Source organism: Podarcis cretensis (assembly GCF_951804945.1).
Source record: "Podarcis cretensis genome assembly, chromosome: 6".
Taxonomy (NCBI): domain Eukaryota; kingdom Metazoa; phylum Chordata; class Lepidosauria; order Squamata; family Lacertidae; genus Podarcis; species Podarcis cretensis.
In genome coordinates this window covers 17,764,098-17,787,092 of record NC_137175.1, presented here as the reverse complement: position 1 = coordinate 17,787,092, position 22,995 = coordinate 17,764,098, and the positions used below count along the sequence as shown (strand labels likewise).

General features: G+C 44.8%; 1 protein-coding gene across 2 annotated transcripts in view; it reads left to right on the top strand.

The window, feature by feature from the left end:
* TSHZ2 (teashirt zinc finger homeobox 2) overlaps positions 1–18,765 on the top strand; it is a 341,580-nt gene extending 322,815 nt beyond the window's left edge. For both annotated transcript variants that reach the window (XM_079979009.1, XM_079979010.1), the window contains exon 3: positions 17,118–18,765. The gene's annotated coding sequence lies outside the window, so the exon portion shown is untranslated. The remainder of the gene's footprint in view (positions 1–17,117) is intronic.
* Positions 18,766–22,995: the final 4,230 nt, after the last annotated feature.

The following is a 22,995-nucleotide window of genomic DNA, read 5'->3' as shown; positions in this document are numbered from 1 at the left end:
TGCCTGTTCGCCGCTCCGGGGGGCGGAGCATGTTGCTCTGCCACTGCTCTGGCTAGCTGGCAAATTAAAGCCTCACAAGGCAATCCTAACCATGTCTACTGTGAAGACCTATTGAATTCATTGGGGCTTACTCGCGGGTAAGTGGAGGTCAGCATAGCAGCCTTAGGCTCACAATTGTTTTAAGTGTGGGGTTTTGTTTTTGTTTTTACCATCACCTGCTACAAAAGACAGTACAGTGGTACCTCGGGTTAAGTACTTAATTCGTTCCGGAGGTCCATACTTAACCTGAAACTGTTCTTAACCTGAAGCACCACTTTAGCTAATGGAGCCTCCTGCTGCTGCCGTGCCACCGGAGCACGATTTTTGTTTTCATCCTGAAGCAAAGTTCTTAACCTGAAGCATTATTTCTGGGTTAGCGGAGTCTGTAACCTGAAACGTATGTAACCTGAAGCATATGTAACCCGAGGTACCACTGTATGCAATATACATTTACCCAAGCGACCTACATTCTAAGAAGGATTTAGGTTTATGGCAATGTGTGGACATGGTGAATTAGGTTCAATTTGGCCTAATCCGAGGTAGACACATTTCCCTATCCAAGTTTAATCAGGACAAATACACTAACCTGTTACTTTTGATGAGTGATCGCAATCTGAAGCCAAATAAGATGTGATGCTGCTCTGGCATGGGAGTTGGAAGATCAGTCCAGATGGAGTCTCTTTGGGATGCTTAACTTTAGGAAAGCCACTTCTACTTTCCAGTGCCTTCCAACGTTACTATCGGGAAATGAGCTAGCAGTTTAAATTAAATCCCCGTAAAAAAAAAAACACATCATGGGATTTTTAGAAGGACTGATCTTTGGATGCAAAACCTAATATAGTATGAACAGACTTACTTACTTTGAAATAAATGGGTTGGAGAAAATTATAATCTAACCGAACGACAAAATGGCCTTTAGTCTGGACCATCATTCAGTTATTGGAATAGCTCGATAACAACAAATGTCAGTCTGGCTGAAGTTAATGGGACTGCAATGTCTTAAATCACAACAACTTACCTTTTGTGTGTGTGTGTTGACTTACGTCGTTGAAAAGATGTAGATGGAAAGAAGCAAATGCACAAAAGTAGGCTGCGAGATAATGGACAACTTGGTTACATTCCCAAGGATTTAAGAGGACCCAATGTAGTCCTCAAGGGACGCGGGTGGCGCTGTGGGTAAAAGCCTCAGCGCCTAGGGCTTGCTGATCGAAAGGTCGGCGGTTCGAATCCCCGCGGCGGGGTGCGCTCCCGCTGCTCGGTCCCAGCGCCTGCCAACCTAGCAGTTCGAAAGCACCCCCGGGTGCAAGTAGATAAATAGGGACCGCTTACCAGCGGGAAGGTAAACGGCGTTTCCGTGTGCGGCTCTGGCTCGCCAGATGCAGCTTTGTCACGCTGGCCACGTGACCCGGAAGTGTCTGCGGACAGCGCTGGCCCTCGGCCTCTTGAGTGAGATGGGCGCACAACCCCAGAGTCTGTCAAGACTGGCCCGTACGGGCAGGGGTACCTTTACCTTTACCTTTAATGTAGTCCTCATGGGCTGCATAGTAAGAAAATGCCATCACTAAGACGTGGATGCAGAAAGCTGAAGGTCATAATGGGTATTCATCCTGACTATGAACTGCTAAAGATGTATCATGTTATTTATATTATATTATATTATATTATATTATATTATATTATATTATAATCCTTCCCTTGCTCCTGAAGGAGCTCAGGGTGAACAGCAGTACAATCTCTGTAGGTGAAAAACACACTCTTCTGATCTTTTTTAAAGGCATGGCTTTCTCGTTGCCACCATTTGAAGGAACACACTTTGTTCTTCACATGAACAGCAAAGTAAAAACAAACAAACAGTGGTTCTTATTGAGTGAGTGAATAAGGTGAAAATGGAGAAGAGCTGTAGCTCAGCAGTGGAGCAGGAGCTTTGCATGCAAGAAGCTCCCAGGTTCATTCCCCGGCATCACCAGGTAGGGCTGGGAATATCCCATATCTGAAACCCTGGAGAGCTGCCTCCACTCAGCGTAGAGTAAACAGCGGGTGGCGCTGTGGTCTAAACCACTGAGCCTCTTGGGCTTGCCGATCAGAAGGTTGGTGGTTCAAATCTGTGTGACAGGGTGAGCTCCCATTGCTCTGTCCCAGATCCTGCCAACCTAGCAGTACGAAAGCATACCAGTGCAAGTAGATAAATAAGCACTGCTATGGCAGGAAGGTAAACAGCGTTTCTATGCGCTCTGGTGTCTGTCACGGTGTCCTGTTGTGCCAGAGGCGGTTTAGTCATGCTGGCCACATGACACGGAAAGCTGTCTGCAGACAGGCCCTCAGGCTGAAGCAAGATGAGCGCCGCACTCCATAGTTGAGTTTGACTGGACTTAACTATCCAGGGGTCCTTTACCTTTATGTTTTACCTAAACAATACTGAGCTAGATGAACCAGTGAAGTGACTTGGTATAAGGCAAAACTAAGGTAGATAGGATGGTCTGATACCATATAAAATCTCACCCATGCTTATCTGGGAGTCCCACTAAAACCAACAAGATTCACTTAGGCATAGACCTATGTAGGATTATACTGTAAATGCAGCTTGAATGTCCTGGTGAGGAAATGGAAATGGAAATGGGATGATGATGATGATGATGATGATGATGATGATGATTTATTTATACCTCACCCATCTGACTGGGTTTCTCCAGCCACTCTGGGCGGCTTCCAACGGAATATTAAAATACAATGACCTATTAAACAATAAAAGCTTCTCTAAACAGGGCTGCCTTCAGGTGTCTTCTAAAAATCTGGTAGTTGTTTTTCCCTTTGACATCTGATGGGAGGGCGTTCCACAGGGTGGGTGTCACTACCGAGAAGACCCTCTGCCTGGTTCCCTGTAACTTGGCTTCTCGCATTGAGGGAAACGCCAGAAGGCCCTCGGCACTGGACCTCAGTGTCCGGGGAGGATGATGGGGGTGGAAACACTCCTTCAGGTATACTGGGCCGAGGCCGTTTAGGGCTTTAAAGGTCGGCACCAACACTTTGAATTGTGCTCGGAAATGTACTGGGACTTCTAGTGGAAGGCTAATGCTAGGCACTAAACAGTGAGGAGAGCAGGGCGGTGACTGTCAAAGTTTCCACTTGGGTGCCAAGGAAGGCAGCCAGTCTTCAGCTGAGTTCATGGATAGCAGCAGCCAGAGAATTAGAATTCCATGGTTGGTGGAGCTCCTACGGTTCACTGCTCACAGCTCAGCTCACTGATTTTCCTATGAGGTCATGGTGGATAGGCCTTATCCAGGGATAGAGGAGAAATTTGATTCAGTTCACTTTTAAAGGTGAACCTACTTTGCAAAACAATGTGTGAACTGAAACATTGTAATCCTCCAAAAAATCCACAATTCTCCGAAATTTGCATTTCGGTCCTCCAGCCAGTTAATGACACACAAAAAATGCATATACTGAGGTAGAATGTACATAAAAATGCATATATTAGTGAAAGTAACATGCAAAAAAATGCATATATTGGGGAAAATATAAAATGTGTATACAGTGGTGCCCCGCAAGATGAATGCCTCGCAAGACGAAAAACCCGCTAGACGAAAGGGTTTTCCGTTTTTCGAGGCGCTTCGCAAGACGAATTTCCCTATGGGCTTGCTTCGCAAGACGAAAACATCTTGCGAGTCTTGCGAGTTTTTTCCCTCCCCCCCCCCTTTTTCTAATCCGCTAAGCCGCTAATAGGGATGCTTCGCAAGACGAAAAAACCGCAAGACGAAGAGACTCGCAGAATGAATTATTTTCGTCTTGCAAGGCACCACTGTACAGTATTAGGAGAAATTCGTTCTTGTGAATTTTCATGAGTACCTTTTTAAAAAAGAAGAAAAGAAATGCAGACTGATGTGAAAATGTGGAGAAATGAACTTAAGATTGGAAAAAAATGGGAAACGGGGAGAAAGCAAAACTCATCGATTCACACATTCCTAGCCTGATCTGCTCCTACCAGCAATCCTAGGGCTGTAGCCCCCTCCTCTGGTTCTACCACTGTTCTGAACATCTCCCCTGTGTTTTTTTCGACCGGTTGCCATCAATTAAAGAGAAAAGATACTCAAAATTACCAACAGGGAGAGAAAATTTCAGTTGCTTTCTCATGCTTTCTAAGATTCTTGGGGAAATCATGTGCTTTAAATGTGTGGTGCAGACACAGCCACTTTATACTGGCACAGGAAATGCACACATTTTAGGTGGCAGTTTACCCCTTTTCACTGCTGTGCTTTAATGATGGCAGCGTTCCTTAATAGCAGCTTTAGTAGCTACTATTGCTGCAAGGAGTAAGTGGTCACCATATGCAATAAGTTGCTGCTATTGCTATAATTAGCAGTAAGTAGAGATTGGCAGCTCCAGAACTGACCCAGAATGGATTGTATTTCAGGCATGCTTACATCAGTGTTGATGCTCACATGGTTTGAGAAATTGCTGTGATGTGGGGGGTGGGTGGATCATTCAATCCCTAGAGTATCCATCTACATATGAAAGAAAAAATGTATCTACTGCCTGTCCTGAATATTCAGGAAATTCAGTTCATCATGCAGGGTACCTTCCGTCCTCAGATCCAAGTCAGACTCATTGCTTATGCTCAGAGCTCTCGATCCTTGTTTTGTTTTTAGCTCCTCTATCCCGTCTTCTTCCCCCCCTCCCACCCCCCACCCCAAATGAAATTCGTTCCTATGCTAGCTTAGCATGTCAGCTTGTAAGTCTATAAAACAGTTTTCTACCAGCTGGAGGTCTAACATGCTACATGAATACATAACAGTGCCTAACCAAGAAGGTTTGTAATTCAGTAATTAGCTGTAATTAATGAACACAAAGTGAAGACTCATTTACAGTTTAAATTATCACATTAGCTCCTGTCACCCTCTATGTACACAAAACAGCAGGAATTCAATTATTTTTATTCTTCGGAGCTAATTTAAAATTTAAGGAATGCCATTACATGAAATAATAGGTAGGAAATGTAATAGAAATCACTGGGAACAGTTGGCCGACCATAGAATAGGAGTGTGTGTGTGTGCTGGCAGCGAGGGGGGGGGGTGCTATCAGTGACGATTTGGAAATGTTTGCATGGTCTCTGTGGTTTTTTCCTGTCTTGTTTTTCAAGCATCTGAAGGGTTAGCATCCCGCCTTTCTTTGGCGTATTTAAAATGAAAACGAGCTTGGGGGCTGCTGACTCTTTGTAGCAAGACTAGTCGTTAAGCGTAATTGTAGAAGCGGTTGATACAGATAATGCTGTTGATAGTAACATGATGACAGCGGGGAAATGCTCCCGACATTATATTTAATGGGGCTGAGCCAATGGTATCTGCGCAGCCTCTCCTTGTACGATTCGCCAATCTTGACTAGCAAAACTTCAGTCTTAGCAGAGCTTAAGTGACTGCCGTTTTGCAATTAATTTATTATTATTATTATTATTAATCTGCCTCTACTTTTTGTACACGCATCTGGAGTGTATGGGGGGGGGGGTACCTTTCCCTTTTTATTTTATTGATTTATTTTGCTTTTAAACACATCAGTTTGCATATACCCCTGTTGCATATGCTGCTTATGTGAGAGCCCAGTTTAGCAAAAGAAAAATAAATCCAGACACACTCAGTACTAGTTCAGAAGCTCCTGCACTCATCTGAATTACCACTCTGTTTTCCTCCATCTTGATTTCAGAGCCAAACGCTGCCTTATTTATTTATTTATTTATTTATTTATTTGTCTGCTTCTTTCAGCCTGAGCAAGCAGCCCCATGGCCCTGTTTTTCGTGGGTGATCAGCTACTGAGTCGTGCATTTTCTGTAGATAGAGGGGCGGTGGTGACAAGGCAGAGGGAGGGGGTAGAATGGGGACTCTATTGGTGAAATGTTGCCGTAATTAATGAAACCTGCCAGTAATTGGGAAGGTGTAAGGCTCTGCAATATGGTAATGATAGTCATCCGTTCCGTATGGCATGCTCTCTGCCGCCACACGCCACACGCCACGCTGCCAAACTCCCCTCTCAAACAATCCCTCATCATCTCTGGGATCTCGGATACTTAGCCATGCAAATCTTCCTGACAAGCCTCTATGTCTTTGTCTCCCTAACTGGACAGTATAGAGTTGTTTATGGATATTGAAGGCATTTAGGCCTCAGTTGGAGCTTGTTCAAAAATCGTTAGCAAAGTTGCCTTCACAGCATTGTCAAATATTTATCCCTGGTTTCAACAGCGGCCCTCCCACCCTCTTGTGACAAAATCAGCAATAGATTGTCTGATCTGGAGCTGCCCATGCGATCAATTCTCTGCACACAGGAACACGTGTACACATGTATTATCCGAATCCTATTTTACCATCAATCTTACATAGAAATAGAATCATAGAATCATAGAATCATAGAGTTGGAAGAGACCACAAGGGCCATCGAGTCCAACCCCCTGCCAAGCAGTAAACACCATAAGAGCACTCCTGACATATGGTTGTCAAGCCTCTGCTTAAAGACCTCCAAAGAAGGAGACTCCACCACACTCCTTGGCAGCAAATTCCACTGTCGAACAGCTCTTACTGTCAGGAAGTTCTTCCTAATGTTTAGGTGGAATCTTCTTTCTTGTAGTTTGGAACCATTGCTCCGTGTCCGCTTCTCTGGAGCAGCAGAAAACAACCTTTCTCCCTCCTCTATGTGACATCCTTTTATATATTTGAACATGGCTATCATATCACCCCTTAACCTCCTCTTCTCCAGGCTAAACATGCCCAGCTCCCTTAGCTGTTCCTCATAAGGCATCGTTTCCAGGCCTTTGACCATTTTGGTTGCCCTCCTCTGGACACGTTCCAGTTTGTCAGTGTCCTTCTTGAACTGTGGTGCCCAGAACTGGACACAGTACTCCAGGTGAGGTCTGACCAGAGCAGAATACAGTGGCACTATTACTTCCCTTGATCTAGATGCTATACTCCTATTGATGCAGCCCAGAATTGCATTGGCTTTTTTAGCTGCCGCGTCACACTGTTGGCTCATGTCAAGTTTGTGGTCAACTTGAACAGGACTGTTCAAATGAGATTTGAAGCTAGGCTTCCACTTCAGAACTGAACATTTGCTTCTCTTATGGACTGAGGGAGGTCCACCTGTCCAGCCACACTTCGTGACCTCAGTGGTGGACCTCAGTGGACTCTGATGCCTAGTAGGTGAAGGCCAAAGGGCAACACCAAGTGAGATCAATGATGCGGACAGGAAACACCACCTAAAAAGAATCATACTGTCATAGCGACACCATGTGATTTATGTTCCTGATACCAGATTTGAATGAGATTTTATTGTGACTATCTTTCATAATATGCGGCAGCTGGACTGGTTACTGGTGACTGGTGACGGCCACCAAGACCACATAACACTGGTCTTGAAAGACATACATTGGCTCCCAGTACGTTTCCAAGCACAATTCCAAGTGTTGGTGTTGACCTTTAAAGCCCTAAACGGCCTCAGCCCAGTATACCTGAAGGAGCGTCTCCACCCCCATCGTTCTGCCCAGACGCTGAGGTCCAGGGCCGAGGGCCTTCTGGTGGTTCCCTCATTGCGAGAAGCAAAGCTACAGGGAACCAGGCAGAGGGCCTTCTCAGTAATGGCACCCGCCCTGTGGAACGCCCTCCCATCAGATGTCAAAGAGATAAACAACTACCTGACATTCAGGAGACATCTTAAGGCAGCCCTGTTCAGGGAAGTTTTAATGTGTGACATCTTTTTGTATTTTTGGTCTTTGTGGAAGCCGCCTAGAGTGGCTGGGGAAACCCAGCCAGATGGGCAGGGTACAAATAATAAATTATTATTATTATTATTATTATTATTATTATTATTATTTGCGCTGCGGTAGGAAGATTTTGGGCATCACAGGGCAGCACAGAGTCTCATAGGAAGATGTGCTCTCTCATACCCACATTCCCAGCATGTTCACCCTTCTGTCTTAGCGACGTCTACACTGGCTTGGTCATGTCCACAGAAAGGAAGGTGGCAGGATCCCCAAGGACGTGCTCTATGGGGAGCTGGCTTCAGGCACCAGGTCTGTTGGCAAACCCAGTCTGTAATACAACGTGGGAATCCTTTGCAGACATCCGCAGTGCCTGAAGAAAGACAGTCAGGTTGTGCATCCATAGCAGTGCCCAGAGGAGGAATGACCACTGGGAGGAGCATAGAATCATAGAATCATAGAGTTGGAAGAGACCACAAGGGCCATCGAGTCCAACCCCCTGCCGAGCAGGAAACACCATCAGAGCACTCCTGACATATGGTTGTCAAGCCTCTGCTTAAAGACCTCCAAAGAAGGAGACTCCACCAAACTCCTTGGCAGCAAATTCCACTGTCGAACAGCTCTTACTGTCAGGAAGTTCTTCCTAATGTTTAGGTGGAATCTTCTTTCTTGTAGTTTGGAACCATTGCTCCGTGTCCGCTTCTCTGGAGCAGCAGAAAACAACCTTTCTCCCTCCTCTATGTGACATCCTTTTATATATTTGAACATGGCTATCATTTCACCCCTTAACCTCCTCTTCTCCAGGCTAAACATGCCCAGCTCCCTTAGCCGTTCCTCATAAGGCATCGTTTCCAGGCCTTTGACCATTTTGGTTGCCCTCCTCTGGACACGTTCCAGTTTGTCAGTGTCCTTCTTGAACTGTGGTGCCCAGAACTGGACACAGTACTCCAGGTGAGGTCTGACCAGAGCACAGGGAGAAGAGATGCCATAGTGCATCTGCAGCAGCACAACCAGATGTCTTCATCTGCCCCAGCTGCAACAAAACATCTCTCTCCCATATCGGCCTCTACTGCCACAGTGGGTGCTGCAACCTTCTAATGGTTTCACTTAAGCCCTAATGCACACCCACCTATTGTCTCCCAAAGCAGACAGAGGCCAACAACAAACTTTTGTAAGTTGCTTTGAGAGTCTCTTGGGGCTATGAAACAGGATATAAGTAAACTCAACATAAATAATAATACTTAAACTTCTTCTGCCTTAGTAGCTACACACACACACACACACACACACACCGGATAATCTTCTGCTGGGGAAGGAATGGAAATGCGCCATAATTTTATTTTTAAAATTAATATTGTACAGAATGTCTGTGTTTAAACAAAATCAAATATTTTCCAAAAATTGGTTTGCTGTAGGATTCTAAAATAGAATCCCTGTCCTCCTGAGGCACAGAATAAACTAATGTCATATCTGCACCATACATTTAAAGCAGTGTTTACCACATTTAACAGTCATGGCTTCCCCCAGACAAGAGTTATACTTGGAAGAATGTGTGTCCCCCCCCCCCCAACACAGAGAACTACATGCTATAGAAATAACATAGTATGTGCAGGTTTGTAATTCTCCACTTTGATGTGTGTGGGGAGGGGGGCTTTTGTTTTATTTTTAACGTAATGCCGCTATGGCTGACTAATGTCATGTGAACATGGCTTCATGTCCCCCCCCCAAAAAAAATCTTCCTGGCCTGTTTTCCACCGCCATCATGCCTGAGAAGATACATTTATTTACAGTGAAGGCAAAAACAGGTTAGTGAAGTGTGAGCGATTTTCAGTAGGAAAACAGAACAAGTAAAAGCCTCTTTCTGCCTGTGATGGTCTTCGCTTCAAACTGTAGCTGCAATAGCAGCAGTGTGTACGTGAGTTTGAACAGAGAATACAGTAGATAACAGGGAGGAAATTATGGGTAAATACATAAAATATTGTTCTGCTGTGGGAGAGGTACTTGGCAGGCACTCTCCCATTCAAGGTGAGCGATAGGCAGACTTAAATAAATAAATAAATAAAATTGTCAACCTTATAACACTGACACAGAACACAAACCAAATGTAGTCTCCTTACCAACTTCATGATTACACAAACTTGGTATGTCTGCGTTACAGTTACCAATTTTGTTTCAGGGATTTCTTTTTGCTTAATGAAAGGAGATCTCCTTGTTTCTCCTGTGGTTCAGCAGGCAAATGGAAGCCTATAACTGAAGACAACCACTTAACTTGCTTCAATCCCAGATGTGATTGCCTGATCAAGGGGTTAATCAAAGGCCTGAAGCAAATTGAAAAGAAGGAAAAGGAACTCCGGAATAATTAGGGACTCCTCCTGACTCCGCCGCGCTTTTATCTCAGAGTTTCTGCAGACGTGGTGATAAGCAGAGAAGGCATGGCGTAAGGAGTGCAGTTGACTAGAACTTCCTGGACCACACTTCTCCATCACAGTGAGATCTTTCACATCTACCCCAGCTGGGAAACACATTAGTGATGTGGGGAATGCCAGGCAGTGGCGGAGCTTCATGCTCCGGCACCGGGAGGGGGGACAGAGAGCAGGCAGGGGCAGGGCTGGCACCCCACTGGGATTGTGCTGCCGGGGGTGGTGTGCTCCCCCCACACTCCTCTTCCTCCGCCAGTGATGCCATGCACATCCCTCCACAGGTGAGAGCTCTCTAGACTTGTCCACACCAAAGAGGGGGAGACTGTTTTCAGACTGAGAGCCACTTTCTGGCCCACCTTCCTGTAGTCACATGTCAGTGGTGGGCAGGGCCAGAGACAAAAGCAGGTGGAGCAAAAATGTATTGCTCCACCCCCCCCCCTGTACAGCTTCTCCATGATTTCAGGGAGAAGATCTCTCCCCCACCCTACCGGGAGATGCCAGGGATTGAAGCAGGTCTCCGCCACTGAGTTAAGGCCCTTCTCGAAAGGCCAAAAGCGCCCCCCCTCCAATGTAATGTATAAGGCACAAAATCAGGTTCACATCCATGCTATGCATTTAAAGCACTCTAACTATTATACCACTTCAATAGACATGGCTTCCCTTAAAGAATTGTGTGAAATGTAGTTTGTTAAGGGTGCTGACAGATGAATTAAAACAACAACAAAAGGAACAAGAGATGATTTTTTTTAAAGCATACAAACAAACACGAGATCTGGGTCATATCATCTACACTACACATTTAAAGCATTCTCTTTTTTAACTGACTATAAGAGTCATGGCTATAATAGACATGGCTTCCCCAATGGATCCTGGGAGCTATAGTCCCTTGGGAATTACAGTTCTGTGAGGGGCCTCCTGGCAACTATCCCCATGCTTAAGAAACTACAGTTCCCAGGATTCCCTGAGGGAAGTTTTAACTGCTAAAGTGGTATAAGAGTGCTTTAAATGTATAGATGTGATGGAGGGGGCATGTCCGGTTCTCCCACACAGGGCGCTGAGCTGAGGGGGTGCTTTCCCACCTCCTTCCCAAAAAAGACATGCTGGGCTTTGGGAAGGAGATGGGAGGGCTCTGGGACTCTGCCAGAGCCTTATACCTCCTTCCTAAAGCCCAGTGCCTCGCTTAGCTGGTTTTGCTCAAGGGCTGAGCAGTGGGTGGGTGCGTCAAATTTGGGTTTTGCACAGGGTGCCATATTATCAACATCCCCTCCGGGAGAGGGAGCCACAATGCCGAGGTGAGGGAGAGGGAAGAGAGGAGCTCCATTGCCTACAGAAACCACCCCTGATTTGCTTGACCAGGAAAGGTCACAGTGGGTGGGTGGACTTCTCAATGCCCCCTCTTGAAAGTGGCAGCAGAAGGCCTTTTGGTGGGGCCAGGTGTGTGCAGCTGTGTTTAATGTATCAGATCTGTTTGGCGCTGCAACAGTCTCTCTCTCTCTCTCTCTCTCTGATGCCGGATACAAACCGCTGTGCAGAGTAATTGCCAAATGCTTACATCAATGCATAAATAAGACAAATAAATTTATTTACATTATTCATATTTTCTGTGCTTTCCTGCTCTTTTATTTATGCCTTAAACAACAGTTACAGTAAATATAACAATAAAAAAGAGTGCCTGCAGCAGGCCGGATGATGATCAAAAAGCTCTGATATAGAGCAATTCATGTTTCTTCTTTACAATCGCTAACGAATCTTAACTTGAGCCGTGTTACGTTCCCATGTGAGTGATAAGCAATGATTTATTAGGAAGTGTCACGAAATCGGAATGCCGTACAGTGAGAAATGAGTGAGTGGGAAACGCGTTCCCAGTTTCCCAGTCTCATTACTCAAAGATGCAGAGTCCCTTTTCCTAGCCTAATTTCACCAGAGATTTTCTTAAAGGCCCTTGCTTTACAACGGGGGGGGGGGGGGAATCAACAACCAAGGCTTGCAGAGAAATGCCTGACCCTGACATAGCCTTGCTGTCTGTTGTCTGTGCCATTATTATGAGGTACGGGGAGCCCTCATAAGGGCAACCCATGCTACTTACATGAACAATGTTACATGATCCAGGATGTTACAGATCTCAGCTTAGAATAACTTATTTTAAAGTTATTTATGTATGTATTTAGAGCTGTATCTGACATCATTGGTCCACTAGTGCTAGCAGATGGGTGGGTTTTAAATTGTGCAACAGAGGAGCCCAATGCAACAGCTGCATTAGCTAGAACTCGCTGCACAACAAATTGTACAATCTATTGTGCAACCAAGTTGCCAGCAGCGGGCTTACTGCTAGCACAAAACCTGTTGCCTGCAGAACAGCATTAACTCTGCATGACTTTAACTTAGTGGTACATTGAATACAATTCATAGTATATTTTATATCTTGTTTTCATCCATTTCATCCAAGAAGTCATTTCCAGGGGGTCTCCGATTCAGGTACTGACCAGTCTGAATCTTGCTTAGCATCAAGCACATAGGTTTGTCCTCAGCATGCACACGGTCACAATGGAATATTGAGGAGACCTGGCCCCCTCCTTGAAAATTTGGGGGGCCTCGGCCCCTGCCCCCACTAGATGGCACCCCTGCTTAGCATCATATGTCCTGAGATCTGAAGCTAAGAGAAACTAGGAGGACCTTGTCAGATTCTTTGTCCATCTGACCCCAAACTTGCCCACCCTAACAGCAGCAATCCAGGGTCCCCAGCAGAAATTGTTGCCCTGGTCCTTCTAACTTGCAATGCCAGGGAATGGGGCAATTTGCATGCAAAGGATGTGTCCTGTCGCTGAGTTATGATCCCTCTAAGCAATTCATAGAGGGCATATCTATTGATGACTATTAGCCATGATCGCTGAAGTGCATATGAGTGTGTGCCAGGGATAGTTACCAACTTGCATGGTTTTAAAGGTGGATCAGACAGATTTACAGAGGATAAGGCTATCAAAAATTGATAGCCATGATTGCTTTGCTCTTGTCTCCATGGTGAGAGGCAGTGTGCACCTGAATGGCAATTCCTGAGAACTGCAAGAGAGGAGAATGCACTTGTGCTCAGGTCCTACTTGTGAGTTTCCTACATGCATCTGGTTGGCCACTGTGAGAACTGGGCGCTGGACTGGATGGGTCTTTGGCCTGATCCAGCAAGACTCTTCTTATGCTCTTGTGTTGTGTGTCTCCATGGAGGGGCTGTATGGCATATATAAAGAGAGAGGGAGGCAGAAATAGAGAGATACTGCTGCTGTTTGTCTGCTGATGTCCTGGTGTGGGTTTCCTCTTCCTTAAGAGTTGAACAGGAGGGCAAATGTTCACAGGAGAGGCTCGACTCATCATCATGATGGTTGAAATCACAACCACTGAATTTTTGCGGCTCTTAAAAGGCAAGTACGCCTACTTTGCTTTGAATCTGGCAATCTTGTCTATCCCCAAGCTAAAGTGGGAACAGCCCCGTGGCAGGAAGCTGGCAGAAGTGCATCTTTTCCTTCCATTTTCCTGGTGAACTTCTGTGTGCCATTTTAGCCTTGCAAAACACAGAGTTTCCCATTGGCAATGCCAGCTTCCCCTTCTCCAGAGAAAAGTTGACATGATGTTTCATTTAAGAAACTTGTCAGCGATGAGCAAAGAAAATTTCACAGCATCATGAAAAGGAACTGAAAGAAGAAATATTTTTTAAAAAAAGCTTGGTGGAGACTAATTGATTTTATATACTCCTGACCATGGGCATAGCCAGGGTTTGTGGTGGGGGCAAGCTTCATGTTGGGAGGGGGCAGAACCTCAGTTGGTTAAGTATTTTTTTAATTCACTTGATTTGGGGGGGCCAGCTGTCCCCCTTGTCCCCCCTCTCCACAGTTTACACAGAAAGAAAAACACTGCCAGCTCCCACTGATGAAACACTGAGTTCTGGAAGCCAATAGGTGACAATCTGTGTCACAGTAATGAAACCAAGCTTTTCACATGTTGGTTAGGACTTGCAAGGGTTCCAGTTGGAGAATAGCCTCTACCCAAGGCGCCATGGACTTCGAAGAAGCACAAACTCAGGACGAAAGGGAGAAGTTAGCTAAGACAGGGGTCGGCAACCTAATGCCCATGGGCCACAAGCGGCCCATGGGAGTCGTTTAACTGGCCCATGGACCCCTGCCACCCGCTTGGTCGGCTTCCATGCGCCATGCTAAACAGGCACAGAGCAGAGCGGGGACTGCCTTCCACAATGCTAGCCGGCTTCACATTGGCTGTAGGAAGTTCCTGCAGCCAATGGGAAGCTGTGCATACCTCCTCCGCACCAGAAGGAGTGCCGGAAACAGTGTTTGTGCATGTGCGTGTGTGCACTCCAGCCCACCATGGCGTCTGCAGGACCGTGAACCGTCCCAAGCCACAAAAACTTTGCAGACCCCTGAGCTAAGAGGAAGGCACATTTGGCAAATCCTCACCGTGATCTACTCCTACCCAGAAATCAGTCCCCACTTTTGGAAGACGTGCGGATCCAGAATTGGCCTCCACAGTCCTTTACGGACACACCATTAAGACCATATTCATGGAAGACAATCTTACTCAGCCACAAGTGATCACCAAAGAAGAAGAACCAGCTGCATGTGTGTGATTAGATGTCATTAAACTCGTTAATAAAAGAAAAATGGGTTGTGTAGTGAACAACCTAGGAGAGCTGGATGCAAACCGTTGTGGCTCTCATATGCAAGTATATTTAGTCAGACTCTCATTCTCTGAATGAGAACCAACAACACTGAACTGAAATGCAATGCCCACCATTCAGAACGATACAGAACGCATCCCTCGTCTTTTTCTATATTCCAGTCGCTACTTACTAGCTAATTTGCATGATATGTTGAGATGGTGGTTCTTAAGTGCACAGCTCATTACTTAATTGTTACGACTGACAGGTACTGTGATTGCCTGATAAGGAAGTTCAACAAAAGAGCTGAGCTGCAGTTATCGTTTCACCTAACCAAGCTACAATGTGATGGCTGCAATTATTACGTGTTAAACAGCACCTTGTGAACCAGCGCTTAGCATCCTCACTGGTGAAAGAGGGGCTAACTGCCCCATAGAAAATATTTTCAGGATCAATCAGCAGGTGGCTTGGAAATGGCATTCAGAGTGAGAGCGGAGTTCACATTCAACCCCAGCACAGGGCAGCTGCTGGCGGGGCCCTTTGTGCCAGCAAAGCTCACTAATGGTGCCCACTATATGGCCACTTACACTGACCATCTGTGTGACCTTTTGCACCTAGTGAGAGGTGTAAACCAGGAGTAGGGAGCAGAGCTAGCCTACCAGGTGGCCACACATCGCTCTTCACCTGTTGTTTCAAGACGGTTGAGCACAAAAATGGCGGCATGGTCAAAAAGACCTGCTTTCCAGTACACCAAATACAGCTGTGGGAACCCAGGGAAGGGCCTCATCAGACCTGCAAAATAAGCGGTCTTATTGCTCTGGTGGGGGGGGCAGTGGGATTTCCTAAGGCAGTGTGGAGAGGTAAGGGAGAGGCAGGAAGGCACTGGAGGGGTTAATAACAACAACAACAACAACAACAACAACAACAACAACCACAACAACAACATTTATTATTAGTTATACCCCGCCCATCTGGCTAGGTTTCCCCAGCTACTCTGGGCAGCTTCCAACAGAATATTAAAATATAATAGTCTATTAAACTTTAAAAGCTTCCCTAAACAGGGCTTCCTTCAGATGTCTTCTAAAATCTGGTAGTTGTTTTTCTCTTTGACATCTGGTGGGAGGGCGTTCCACAGGGCGGGGGCCACTACCAAGAAGGCCTTCTGTCTGGTTCCCTGTAACTTGGCTTCTCACAGTGAGGGAACCGCCAGAAGGCCCTCGGCACTGGATCTCAGTGTCCAGGCTGAACAATGGGGGTGGAGACGCTCCTTCAGGTATACAGGACCAAGGCCATTTAGGGCTTTAAAGGTCAGCACCAACACTTTGAATTGTGCTCCGAAACGTACTGGGAGCCAGTGTGGTCTCAGTGGCCACTCCCAGTCTAGCTGCCACATCCTGGATTAGTTGTAGTTTCCGGGACACCTTCAAAGGCAGCCCCACATAGAGTGCATTGCAGTAGTCCAAGCGACTGATAACTAGAGCATGCACCACTGTGGTGAGACAGTCCACAGGCATGTAGGGTCTCAGCCTGCATACCAAATGGAGCTGGTAGACAGCTGCCCTGGACACAGAATTGACCTGCGCCTCCATGGACAGCTGTGAGTCCAGAATGACTTCCAGGCTGTGCACCTGGTCCTTCAGAATGACCACCAGGCTTTGAAAAGCTGGTACCACTGGGTCCAGTTAATTCATTTTGTTGATGTAATTAAACTAAAATTGGATTTTGAATAAATGGTGCAATTTATTGTTACTGCTTTGAATTTCATTGTGTTATCTTCCTCAGTTTCCTCGAGCAAACCACTACTCTGAATAGTGGGGGGGGTTTATAGGGTAGGAGGCACTGGGGATGAGTTTATGGAACCAATTGGGCAGCAAATGAAAAGTTTGGGAACCATTGTTCTAAAGCATGGGCACATTCATATGGGAGTAAGCAGTCCTTGAGGTTCTTTGATTTTAAACCATATGGGGCAGTCTTCTTCAACCTGGTGCCCTCCCAATATTTTGGACTACAAGTCCCATCAGCCCCAGCCAGCATAGGGCTGATGGGAGTTGTAGTCCAAACCATTGAGAAGGCACCAGGTTTGCTGAAGCTGCTAAACAACCTTATAGATACATGTCTATTTGCACTTTTGCTTTCTTATTGAATCCCTCTGGAACAGATGCACGTGAAAACACGTCAGCTCAAAGAAATGCAATTTTTTAAAGAAGCAATTCTGACTTTGTCATTTGCATTGTCATTTTGTTTTGTTTTTAATTATCTCTGATTGCAGGACCAATGCCTTAACCCCCACCCCCAGCTCTCCCGCCCTGACTGCCCACACCTTCTCCGCACGTCGCACCGCGGCTGACATTGAACTTCCAACAACCCGGACTGAGAAGACTGCCAAAAGAATAATAAAAACCTCCAGCTATTCTTCTTCATCCTCACTAACAATTTGGTAATGAAGTATTGATTTCCACTCCCCTGCTTATGGACGATATTAGATTTTCATTGATAAACTGCAGCGAGGCTGTCTGGTCTCCACTGTCCCCTTCTGCTGTCACTAAAACAAAGTACCACTGAAGTAGGATAATGACTGAAAACATTGATGTACTTATTTTGTCAATTTGTAACACTCGACAGGAAAGGGGGGGTGGGAAGTATAATTCTTCATCGTTTAATGTCCAAGCGTGCTCCACAAGATGCAGTCACACTGGAAGGTTTGCTTTTCATGGTAATCTCTGTTTCCTATTTATAACCCCTTTGGGATAGTTTGTCTAAAGGAAATGTTTCAACTCCGTGCAGCTATTAGTAGTGCACCTGGGTTGCCCAATCCAGTCATGGCACTAGGGATCAATACATCACCGTAAGCAGAAGAATTATTAAGTTAAAACAGATCCCGAGCCAAAAAAACTCGGAACAGCGTTAATCTTCCCAGCAAGTTGTTCCAATAGTTGCGGTTAACCCTGTTGTTGCCAAAGATTTGTTGAAAATTGATTGTTCCTCCAGCTCTTTTATTCACATTGTCTTTGCTTTCTTTTTTAATTTTAAGCATCGTCACATTTCTGTATTTCAAGGTGTATGCAATGAAACTTTTGCCCTCCAAACAAACGAAAACGAGAAAGGGTGTGTTTTTAACATGTGTATCGACGGCTCGAACCTTTTCCCAGCAAGAACAAACAGCTCACTTGTTGTCAGGACTATTATGAATACTTAGTAATGCAAAGACCCTAAGAAACACTATCTCCTGTTACTTATTTTTAAAATTCCAGCTCATTTTCCAGAGGAGCTAAATTGCCTTGAAAAAGAGGCAGAAGGAAACATTCTGTTTAAAAATGGTTCTTTTAACTTTTTCCCCCCATTAAAACTTTTGAGGTTCCGATTTTAATTTGTGGAATATTCAGGTTAATAATGAGATCTAATTAAGACATCCATTAAAAGCCCGTTAAAGTTAATTTAACGTAAAAATTCCAATAGAACTGTATTAGATTTTCTCCATTAAATTAACGTTATGGATTTTTAACGGATGTCTTAATTATATGTTATTATTAACAGGAATACTGTATTACACAGATTAAAATTGGGTTCTATGTCAACTCACGGATAGCTTCCAAGACGTTTTAATGGTGAGCACTCCCTGTCACCCAGTACATTGTTTGTAGGGGTTAAATACAGGCACAAGCTCTTTTTCTCTAGCTAAGCATTTTCTATACAAAGCCAGCCTTTAAGAGACAATCTGTCTGTGCATTTAAAGAATGGGTTTTCATATCCTTAAAGGAGAAATAAGACTGCATTGAGTCATAAATTGCTACTCAAAATATAAAGAGGGGCATACACTAGGCATAAAACTGAAAGTGTTTTGGGGGAGAAAGACAGAATTCTTAGAGGAATAAAAGCAGTACAAGCTAAAGCTAAAATAAAATGGAATCCTGAACAAACATAGGCTGGAATCTGTTTAGTGTTTCCTCCAGTTTCTGAGAACAGAAAAATCTGACATCAGAATTGTCTGAGAAATTTTGACACGATCCCTAAACTCAACATGGAAGCAAGGAGGGGAGGGGGGGAGAGGGGAAAAAAATTCCCTTCTTATTTACCTCCTAGGGAAAGTGTTGCCCTTATGCCACATATAATAGCAAATTGCTTTTTTTATGGCATGCATAACCTAGATGGGAAAAAATATGGCGCTTGAGGGAAGGAGGGGAAAAGTAAATGAAGTTCCAGGAATGTCATTCTGAAGTAATGAGGCATGGACAGAAAATATACCCCTCACATCATCGGATTGAGATGGCAGTCGAAATAGCTTCATTGAAGTGTCAGCACTCATCCATCAATCAATCATCCACAAGGAAAAATAGCGACAGTACAACGGGGCAGCTTTTATGGGATTTACTCATGGGCATAGGGAATAGCAGCTCAAATGTAGTTCTGACATGAAAAGCAAGGTGCTGATATTATTTTTTATGATGGGAGGATCATAAAGTGAATTGAGAACAGTGAGGTCTGTCTTTGCTTAACCTATTCAACTGGAAACAAACGGAGCTCAACTGGAAACGTACAGAGCCTTCGGATGGGTTAAGATTGAAGCATGTAGGCGCTGCGGCAGGCCACCGGCCATTGACAACGAAATTCTATTAAAGCCCAAATCGATGCATTAGTGCTGGGCTCCTCTGAAGCTGTTAAATTGCACCAAGCCCAGCCTGGGATTATTAAATGAAGTTACGTAATGGGTAGCTCTGCAACGCCGTGAGGCCTGGAGGGTGGGGGGGAGTGCAGGCGGGCAGGGAGAGTGGGAATGAGAAGCAACACATTTCAGTTTTGGGGAGAAGCAGTGCCCATTTCCAATGCAAAAGGCCTCCCCTCTCGTCCTCTCGGCAGAAGCTGATTCTGGAGCCACAAAAAAGGCAATGCAAGGACCGCCAACTTGGCTCTGAACGGCACACCAAAACCGAGCCCGTTCTGTTTGTTGCTCAGTATTCCATGAGCAGCTTATTGTGCAGAACGAGGGTTCAATTCAGCAGGGAGATGTTATGAGCAAGCGCCACCGAAACTAATGGGATTTGCACAAGAGCACTTGTATGGAGCCCTGGAGCAGAGCAGCTGGCTGAGAGAACGAGCTGCAAATCAGGATTCCCTGGCTCAGGTCTTGCCTTTGCCATGAGATCACTAGATGGCCCCCAAGCTGGTCTCCCTTGGCCTCAGTCCCTGCATCAACAAAATGGGGATAATGAGACTGACCTGCTCTATAGGTTTCTTGTAAGAATTACAGCAAGTTAATGTAAGCTATGTGCTTTCCACACTCTAAGGCACTAGATAAATGCCAAGTATTATTGTTATTATTGAATGATTAGCAGCGCTCTCATGTGCAGCCCCTGCTCACTTCCAAAATAACTTCCTGCTGGATTGCACCCTAGATTTGCAAATAGTTGATGTGTTTTAAGAGTGGAAAATTACCTTCTGCTTAACATCATCAGCCATTTTTAACAGCTCGGACACCAGCTTCTGTCATTTGCAGAGCAATCGTCAATGCAGAAAACCACTGACCTTGTGAAAAGCTCCCATGTTGCTTTAGTGGGCATGAAGCTGTCCAGACTGAAATGAACCGGTGGAAAGCAGATGCAAAATTCTCTGAAATCTTGGGAGAATCTTTTTAAAATTCCATGGACTCAGGAATTAGGGATCACAGTTCTGCTTATGCTGGTAAACAATGGGCAGATACTTTCAGGTACAGTATTATGTACACCTTTCGCATTGTACTCCAATATGACATTCTGGGTTTATAGCTACTAGGTATAATTCTCTTTGCGTGGCGGCCCATTTGGCAGCTGGATAATGCCTACTTTTCTTTTTTAATTAACTCTATAAAGTTTGTAGTCCTGGTGGCTTCAGAAAATTTTAAGCAGTGTCTAAGAAATTAATAGAACTCCATTTGTGCATTCCACTGCATTGACAGTGGTGAGGGAACAACTGCATACTGCTCCTTCAGGGACAAGACACCATGATTTAATGATCTTGGAACTGGGAAGACCCAAGGTCAAAACCCAGGTAACCAAAAATCTTACTGAGACACCTTGGGTTGATTGTTCTCTTGCAACCTTATAGGATTGTTGAGAGGATATAAAGAGAAGGGACCCTGTGTGCTGCCCTGAGCTTCTTGGAGGAAGGATGAGATATCAAAAATGCAATGCAGTAATACATAATAATATTATAAGAAGACTTAAAATATAAGAAGGCTGTATAGGAAGAGAACATGTGATTCCTCCCAGTGCCAGCATTATGTAGGTTGTTGTTGTTGTTGTTGTTGTTGTTACTACTGCTTAATGCCAAAATAGGTGTTTAAGCAGTTTGCAAGACTAAAAATCAAATATGCAAGCATCGAAATATAAAATCCACAATCGAGGTACACAATAAAACAATGCCCTTAAAATGTAAACACCCATCTGTAAAATACACAGAGCAAACCCCATTAAAACATTTAAAAATATTTACATCCAAAATTAAAATATGCAGCTCAGGTGGAGAATCAGCACACCCACTGCTATTCACAGTGGAATCAAAGCCTTCCTGGGTGCCACTGCAAATAGCAGCCACTAGGAGGAATGATTCTGCATTGGGACCGTGGCAGCAGCAAAGGGTTAAAGCCGCTTCTCCTTATGTTGTGGTTGTGACTCAGCTTGCCCCCCCACCCCTTTCCACCAACTATTCATTACTTAGAAACAAATGACCCAAAGGCAAAACTAGGGCTTTAGTTTTTGAGGCTTGTCTGGAGTCAGGGTTTGAAAATACCTTTGAAATCTCTTGTACATGGGTGGAGCCAAAGGATTTGCACAGGCAGCCTCCATGGCAGTTACAACACCACCCACTGCCAGACCATCATGGTTTGGTGGCCTTGGTTGTTTGGAATGCATCCTCAGCGAGGACACAAAGGTAGATCAGTGGGAGTCCTTATATGCGCCTCAAAAGAAGATACACAGGTAGGATCGAACTCTCAGACCTCATTGAAAAGCTGTCTACAAATTACAATATTGCATTATTAAACTCTGATAATTTTGCCTACGTTGCTCTCCTCTGGGAACATTTTAGGTAAACATTTGAATTAAATGAGAAAATATATATATAATACACACACACACACACACACTCCCCATCCCCCTCTTGGTATATAAATCTGGATGAGCTGATAGTTTATCAATCATATAAATCAGGTAACACACACACACAAAATCATTGCCTCTTTTCCCTGTTGCCTGGCCTCAATATTATCACCCTGACTTTTATTCTCATTGGATACCATCAAAACATTAATTAAAAAACCAGTGATCAAACAGCAGAATATTTATGATTTGCATCCCTGCTTATTAACAAGTGGCATATTGATACACTGTATATCCAAGCTGTTTACTCTCCCACACTGCAATAAAGCAGAAGGAATTGTCATCATCACCTACAGCCTGGAAAGATTTACTCGGAAACATGAGCTCCTTTTTTTTTTTTTTTTTACTGGCAGTGCATGAAAGAAAAAGGTGGGAAATAGAAGATTTAAGTTATGCCTTTCCCCCTTTACCACGTATCTTTTCTGTAGGTAAGATGGACTTGACCAGTTTGCTGTGGACAGGTTCCTACTGGGCCAAGTGGCTCAGTGCTCCTCCAAACGGTGTCTGGTTTAGAGCGCAAAAGTCCGATGACCTACCTAACCCAGCCTTTCTCAACCTGTGGGTCCCCAGATGCTGTTGAACTACAACTCCCATCACACCTAGCTAGCAAGGCCAGAGCTCAGGGATGATGGCAGTTGTAGTCCAACAACATCTGGGGACCCACAGGTTGAGAACCGTTGAGTCCTAACCAGTGCTTACTAGTCAGTGCAATCTCATGTGCACATCTGTATATACTTGCCGCAAAAGAAAAGCTCCAGGATAACTCAAGGTGAAGATGGGTATAACATCTGCAGAGCAGTATCATATACAGTGGTGCCTCGGGTTACAGACACTTTAGGTTACAGATGCTTCAGTTTACAGACGCTTCAGGTTACAGACTCCACTAACCCAGAAATAGTACCTCGAGTTAAGAACTTTGCTTCAGGATGAGAACAGAAATTGTGCTCTGGCGGCGCGGCGGCAGCAGGAGGCCCCATTAGCTAAAGTGGTGCTTCAGGTTAAGAACAGCTTCAGGTT